Genomic DNA, 8,176 nt, shown 5'->3' on the forward strand with positions numbered 1-8,176 from the left:
TTATAGGTTATGGTGCATGAAACAAAAGGTGCCTCAAAAAATGAACCACATACGTCCCATGTATTAATCCACCCTTATATTTTGTACATTCATATTCTTAAATCCACTTTACTAATTCGATATTTTTGTCCATAAGTCAGGGTACTCCAATTGATCGACCAACAGATGAGTCAATATTGGTAAAATCAAAATTTTCTTTCCATTATTGTGCCCACATTACAAAAGTATTTACTGATACACTTGAGCATGTTGACTAGACTGGAGCTTAAAAAGCTGGAGATGTCCAACCAAGACTGTTGCCTTAGGCATAGTACTTGGTCGAGACCCAAATCATAAAGTTGGAGGTGTTAAGTTAGGCAGAGAATTTTGGATGGTGCGTGTTAGACTTGTAGTACTGGCTATTGAGCCTTTGGTTCGACCATACGACAACATGGAGGTTATTGGTGATGTCGGCAACAATCTTATAGCATGGCCTTTGTGTTGTGTATGAACTACCCTCTTACTTAACTAGTCATTACTTCTCTAAACTACTGCTATCAATTTCAGTATTATGATTATCTGTGCAGATTGAAGACGACAAAAACTGATATATGCTCATTTCAACATCACGACGCTTCAACTCAGTTCAGGATGATATCATGATGTAAATTCACTGTAATCCCCTCATTGTGGTTTATTATTTTTGACTCTTGGACCCCTAAGAAGCTTATCATGTTCCTATATATGATAGTAGCACACATGGTGCTCAATTATTTTTGCATCATCAACATGAGTCCACCACAATTGTTTTTCTGAAATGCTATCTTATTGTTCATCATTTTTAGTTCAATGTTGCATATGAGCTATATTTCATTTCAAGCTACTGAAACTTCTTCATGAAAATATCTGATTATCATAGTGACACTTAATTTAATCAAGGACCTAGTAGAGTTGAAACTGGGAATGGTTTGGGTCAAACTGGATGGCGTGGATCGATTTTTGTATCTAGGTTGATGTAGTTTGGGTGGGGATGGTTAGAGAAGAGGCACATCTCTGGTTTGGCTCAGAGCAACATGTTAAATAGGCTTGTCCAATGTGTAATGGTACTTCAACATCAGTGCAATTCAGTGCAGATCGGTGCATATCAGTGTTGTAATTTGGTTGGTTGTCTGGATGCACCAAGACATGCAATTCAGTGCAGATTGGTTTTGGGGAGAGAGAGTGGTTTGGAGTTGAGTACTGTATTGTTCCAGTCTATACACATTCAGTAGCACATCTAGTTCTTAGGCTATTTCGTCAGGGGCAATTGATCTCGCAGGGATTTCCAACAACAATGATATTGTTGTTAATTTGATTCTTGTGTAGAATTGGCTACCTCTATTTAAATTTATGCACGAGTACAATATAGAACATCATGAAACACTAGATGTGTGCCCGTGCGTTGCAACGGAAACATATAACTGTTCAGAGGGCCGCGGTCGTGTCGGCGGCCGTGCTGTGATTCGCTGCCTCCCGCTGGCTTGCCAACTTCATCCAGAACTTCTACTTCCAAGACTACATCCACGCCTACAAGTGACGCGCTCAGGAATATATTTGTTTTTTTAGGTTTTTGTTGCTAAGAGATTGTTGTATTTATTCTGAATGCATATTATTAGGAGAATTGGGTGGGTAGAAAGCAGTATCTATGCTGCATTAACTTGTATATAATAATGCATATAATCGATGATGAAACGGAATACACGCGGCTTCAGTTGTGTTCACTGGAACTGCAAATTAGCTGAGTTGGTTAGATGATCTGAGTAATACTTCGTCGATACTCCTCCCAAATACTCACCCTCCTTGCCGGGAAGCGCCACTGGGGGCATGGCGGCCCCGCAGCCAATGGTACGTTGTACGACGTCTACCAATGGTACGTTGTACGACGTGGTAGACGGGCTGCTCTCCCAAGAGCGCAGCAGCCTGCTGCCCCACCTAAATCGATAAATAAGTTACAAAGTGGAGGTATTAATGCTACTGTTTTTGTGACAAGCCTATTCGCGTGGTCACTAAAGATCTGGTCTAGTCCTCCTCCAAAACAATTTTCCTATTGAGTGGTAACTAAATCAGGACAACGAACATAATTTCCTTGTCAGAAGAATGTAGTGTCAGCAGATAATTACCGAATTTCTATATTTATGTAGAGACAATTACGACTTAATTGTCAAGATATTAACAACTGCAAACAACAAAGAAAATCAGCAGATAAGCAAGTCGTATCAACCGTTAGCATGTAAGAATAACAAAAAGGTTGTTCATTGACAAAGATATATAACTCATGCTGATAGCTGATTTTTGTTTGAGATGTTTTGATAGTGAAGCCTACAACCAACTTCATTATAGGACCTCATTCTGACAATGTAGTTGGATTTAAGTATCTGATTCATGACATTTGATTCCTGACAAACTGGTTGTATCTGATTTAAGTATCTGCTCTCCTTCCTCTTAAGTATCTGATTTAAGTATCTGCTCAATCATGTGTTTATACGAAAATACTCTGCAATAATATTGCTCAGTGTCTCAGTCAACACAATTAACAGTACATAATACCATCACAATGTTAACAATTAAATGGTGTCCCAGGGGATAATATATAAGCCGACTCTCTATGGCATATCAGTTGTGCCAACAAAAGAGGAAGGAGAGTGTTAGAGTAACTAACTAATCTCCTCACACTATTCCTTCATCAAGAACTGAGTCCTTCCACTTTGCCTTATGCTTAACTGGGCCTGTCTTGTTCAAATAGAAACGGTGGAAAACAATATCTTCAGGAGGCACTTCATTTTCTGACAATTCTAGAAGCTCTCCAATAATATGATGATTCAGGTTAAGCTGAAGACAAAGGCATGGGTCAGAAAGGTATAAAAAATGTGTTTGATAGTATTTAGTATTTAAGACAATCTAAACACATTTATTCAAATTTTTACACAAATATTTGAAGTCTAAGTTTTGAGCATATCTTCTCAAGAGCATCTACTGTGATTGGAGGGAAGAGTAATCAGGTCATCTACAAATCTAGATATAGGAAAACGACTCCCAGAGTCAAGAGAATCCAAGTAAAAAGGGCCAACCTTTTTAGCTGGGGCAATTTGTGATCCACCGTGCCATCTTCCTTCAGCTATGCGGCTCCCTCTTGGTTTATTTTCCATGAATTTGTCAAGGAGAGCATGAAGTGATAGGTCTGTCAGTGGATCACCACCATAAACAAATGCAAGGAAACACTGGATATGATCACAAGTAAAGAGTCTCACAAACAGTTCATATATATGTTAACCACCATAATCAATGACTGATTCGTTTCTAAAAAATGATGGCAAAAAATATTAAGTAAATAACAACTTTGGTGCTCTACATAGAAGTGCCCATACAAACAGACGAACTTGAATTGGAGGTGTGTTTCAAGTCATGATTAAACAATGCTCAGTTAGTTGTAACTACTCGATAAAAAATCACAGATTCACAGGTCTTCTTTTAATTGGACTTAAGTTTGACCAACATGTTAGTACAAAAACTACTGCAGGCTACATCACTCCAATAAATAAAAAGATGAAGTCCATGTTACCTTTCCGGTGATCATTGTATACATGTTCAGAACATCTGTTACAGTTGTCTCAAAATGTGTGGTGGCATCATAGCTCTTCACGGTGAAACAGCCAGAAAAATTTAGTAGAATGTTTAAACAGTGAAGTTAAATGTTCATTCTGCTAACATAAACTGCAAATCTTACTGTCGAGACAAAGCAATTATCAAGAGATGGTTCATTCACTGGTTCATATCTGTCATAGATATCATAGAAAATCTCATCTACAGAACCAAGTAGATCAATTCCAGGCTTTAGCTCAGACTGGGGATTATCAGTCTCTGCTTATGCAGACACAAATGCAATGAACTTCCCTCTCGGTGCAACATTGTGCGTGTATGAGCAACAGAAAACATACCTAGAAAGAGAATACCGACAGAAATATCATAACTGTGTCAAGCATAGTGATCTGTTTGATAAAAGTGTTTAAGTAAATCTAGTCATTAATGAAATGAAAACTATTTCAGCATGAGAGAAGGCCTCACATGTTTGATCTGCGTCCAAGTTGCTTCTGAGGCAAAATAATTTGAACCGAGTGGGACTCGTTTGTATTAGGGATTGGGTGGCTCATGATAGCAATTGCACGAACAACTCTACCAATCTTCCTAACCTGTCGAGAAACATTAGGGTGGCAAAAAATGAGAAAAAAAAGTTTACCAAAAACACCAGAAGGTCATAATAACAAATACTTCTTCAAGATGGAAAAAATCAGTAAATTAGCTTGTCATCAAGCAAAATATAAGTATTTGGCACCGAAATAACCAAGCCCTCTAAAATCTGGATATAGAGAGTATTCACCTTGTTTTGTAAATACGAAGGATCACACACCACCTTCTTGCACTTTGCAGTTTCACCTTCAGATGTGACACCACACACTTTCCCCTCCATATCGAATTCAACCTATAAAATGAGGCAACACAGGAAAAAAATGAGAGCATTTTCTTGTTATTCAAATTATGTGAAGCGAGGTGAAAAAGAAGACCTTGCAATCTGGCTTGTTTAACATGTAAGTACCACCATAAACAGCACTCAGTCGTGCAAAACCCTGTAGCCCAAAACAAGCACTGATCATCAACAAGGAACATGTGCCTACTCGAGAAGTATTACATTAACAAATTCGATTTTGACAGACCTGTGGTAGCTCACCCAGCCCATATAGTGGATAGATATAAGGTGATCCTCCTTGAAAGCGTGCAAGAGAGTGTGCATATAGGTAAAGGCACACAATAGGTAAATATAACTGCACTATATAAAGGAAATATATTCCAAGCATTAGGAACCACACAAGTTTATCCATAGCAACAGCTAGGGAGCAGCTTTTCCATCTTGAATCTCAGTGCTCTTGAAGGTTGCATCTGTTAGAATGAAGGTCCACACATTGTCGCAGACCCTGTTGGTGTGCAGATGACCCTGTACAGTGATAAGGAAAGCCATCACAGATCTAGTCTGATAAGGTTTCAACTGCCGAAATGGAAAGAAATACTGAGTACTGAGTTGCGAAAGCTACGAATCTAAAACCAAAAATCTGGTGGCGAAAGTAATGACAGGAGAAATAATAACAAGAGAACAAATGAAAGAAAAGCTCGCTTTTTTCATCGCTAGAAGGAATGGAATTGGTTCCATACTTAAAGCTACCAGTTTCCAGCTTTGCATAATAACAATTTTAGTGCGTGACTGAAGAAGTAACAAACAGTGGAGAGTTGGGAAGCTTTGATATTTCTTACTGTTGTACTAGGAAAATTTCATGAGTCCTGCTCATTTGTTGATACTGCTAAACTGAATATGCAGCATCATTGTCAAGAAATTGAAAAGGAAATTGGTTCTGCCAAGAGACATTTAGAAGAACAATCTTGCATTATTATCCAGTCTCAAGCTGAACAGAAACAGTCAAGAAATTTGAAGAATTTTATGGAACAGCTCAAAGCTCGCACTGCTTCTGAAATTTCAGAAAAAGGCAAACAGATGTCCATTATGCAGGATAGAGTTTATTATCTGAATGTGTTTGTGTACTGATGGCACACAGGAATACCCCCTCCATTCTTTCTGGAAAAAACATGTGGCGCCATTGTGTAACTGTGGTTTTGAAGGATATACGTAGCTTCATACCCAGTGTTGTTATTACCCAGGTATCTCCTAGAAAGCACATTTGTTCCAAAAAGGGTCTGGTAGTGACAGTGTTGTTATTACCCAGTTCTACACAAAATTAGAGGAGAAACATAAAGCTTTGGAAGCAGAGAAGGATGAGGCTGAGGCCAGGAAAAAGGTAAGAAGAACTTGCTTCTGAATTCTGATATCTATCTTAGAAGCAACCAACTGTAGGTTAGGTCACTTGAGTTTTCTATATTCTTCTTTTGATGGATTTTGTAAATTTTGCTTTGAAAATAATAGCAATAAGAGCAGTATTCAAATTGAGTTGTTTCTGGGACCACTCAACTACTAAGGGCAAAATTGAGTTCATGAATGAAGAAATTGAGTTCATGAATGAAGAAATTTGTCTACCGCTTCTCCAGATAGGGATTTCTTTATTGTTAGTTGGCCAAACCCATTATAGCCAATCAATATATGCTACCATTCTACACATGTATATGTCACTTAGAGAATAAATGATATGCCTTGGCTTCTGAACTTGTCCTTATTGTTTGACGACACGTGAGATAGGAGCTAGCTGCTCTTATTTTTTTCCTTGAACATTTAGACAAATTACTATTCCTATAAATATTTAATTACATAACTTAATGATCAAAAGCTAAGCACGAGTAGGCGGTGATCATGCATGAGCCTCTCCTTAACTCCTAGTGAAGTACATATGTGCTAATAACTATATATATATATGCATGATTAAGTTGAGTTTTAGTTGGTTTTTCTTTCTTTGCATTGGCCTGTTATGTTCACGATGATAAGTTTTTAATACAGTTTCCTACGATATTCTCCATACTTTTTCTTTTTATTGTATACTTGGAATCACATGAGCTAATCTTATTTCCACTACAAATATAGTGCGTACATCCCACTCTAGAAATAATTGTTAGTTGCTTATCAATTAGGCTCTCGTCCTTTGCATTGCTCATATACATTGGGCGAGGGCACACCAGGTTATTGAGTTTGATCTGTGTTAGAATTTCTAATTGATGTGACCATTGGTATTACTTGTGATACATATAGCACATATATACCATTGTAGTAATAAGTACAATAGTGGCCAATCGAATGGCAAAAGACGGATTTCTAAAACTTTACATGAACAGCAAGCACAGTTTGCAAAATAAGCATGTTTGTACCTGTAGTAGCTCTCCACTGAAAGTGCCGTGACGACGTGCTCCTGCAGCAGCTCCAAATTAACACAACTGAAACTGCGAGATGGAAAATGTAGAGAAACAATTATAGGACAATTAGCTGCTTACCAAAGATGATTAATCAAAGGGGCACTGGAAGAACATATGGTCCAAAATTTCTTCTACTAATTGCTGGCACAAAACAGTCATAGGATCTAGTGTCAAAAGATAAAGAGCAATACAAGTGCAACATCATGTGTAATCTACATATGTCTCTCCACGTGAGCATTTGTGTACAGGAAAGTGCAAACAGAGTACAAGCGGAACCAATAATGGACTAAAATGATAAATGAAAGTACAGTTCAGTGTAAAGCATGAATAACCAGATCTTCTCTACCGATTCTCTCCTAATCCTAAAGATCTAGTGTCAAAAGATAAAGAGCATGCTCAATCTCTAATGAAAATCACAGTTAACTTGATCTCTTTATTGTCAAAAGGCACCAAATTGGAGTAACCTTGATTTAACTTTTTTAGTTGTAACATAGTAACAGAAACACCATTCGGATCATCAAGGACAGTTGAGAGTCCATGTATGCACAATTAGATTCTAGATTTCTTCCGTTAACTAAAAAATGCGACACCACAATTGCACAACTTGCAAAAACCAAATAAAATACAAAGAAAAAAGGGAACATAGTGAGGTATAGATTCCTCCTCACTTGGCTTTCAGAAGTAACACAGTGAGGTATTCAGAAGTAACATTATCTCGCCATATCAATACCTTTGTAGGCAGTTACAGTCAGGGAACAATTGTTGAGTAGCATCATCTCCTGCCAATCGACTTCAATCCCGTTGTAATACAGCCACACCCATCCTTGTCACGTTCCACCTGATAAATCGCCATGACACAAATGCTTAATTGTTGTCCATAGCCTGTTGTACCGACAATTTCAACGGAAAGGAAAAGATAATGACCAAAACAGGGTACTTAAGGAACCCAACGAATTCATGCTCACTTGTTCAGACCTTCATGTAAACAGACCAGACCTCAGATGCAGTAATAGAGGCTAAATATATATTAATGTCAAGTTCATAGATACTGATACATATCCTCACCAATGATGAATTGAACCTGTAACTCTACAGAATGTGATACTACTTCATGCCATGCTTGCAGCATGTATCTTAGAAAATATAGATTAAATGATTAAGTTTGATTGTCTAATTTGGTTGTGCAATCGGATGATATGATAGCGAGAAGGTAAAGAGAAGATAGCAAACAGTATGAACTGGGGCAACAATGGAGTAA

The 8,176-nt window shown here is 37.8% G+C and overlaps 1 pseudogene; it reads right to left on the bottom strand.

Annotated features, from left to right (window-relative positions):
* Positions 1 to 3,520: 3,520 nt before the first annotated feature.
* LOC103628583 (guanosine nucleotide diphosphate dissociation inhibitor 1-like) lies at positions 3,521 to 7,771 on the bottom strand (annotated as a pseudogene).
* Positions 7,772 to 8,176: the final 405 nt, after the last annotated feature.

The sequence above is a fragment of the Zea mays genome, chromosome 5, assembly GCF_902167145.1.
Source record: "Zea mays cultivar B73 chromosome 5, Zm-B73-REFERENCE-NAM-5.0, whole genome shotgun sequence".
Lineage (NCBI taxonomy): Eukaryota > Viridiplantae > Streptophyta > Magnoliopsida > Poales > Poaceae > Zea > Zea mays.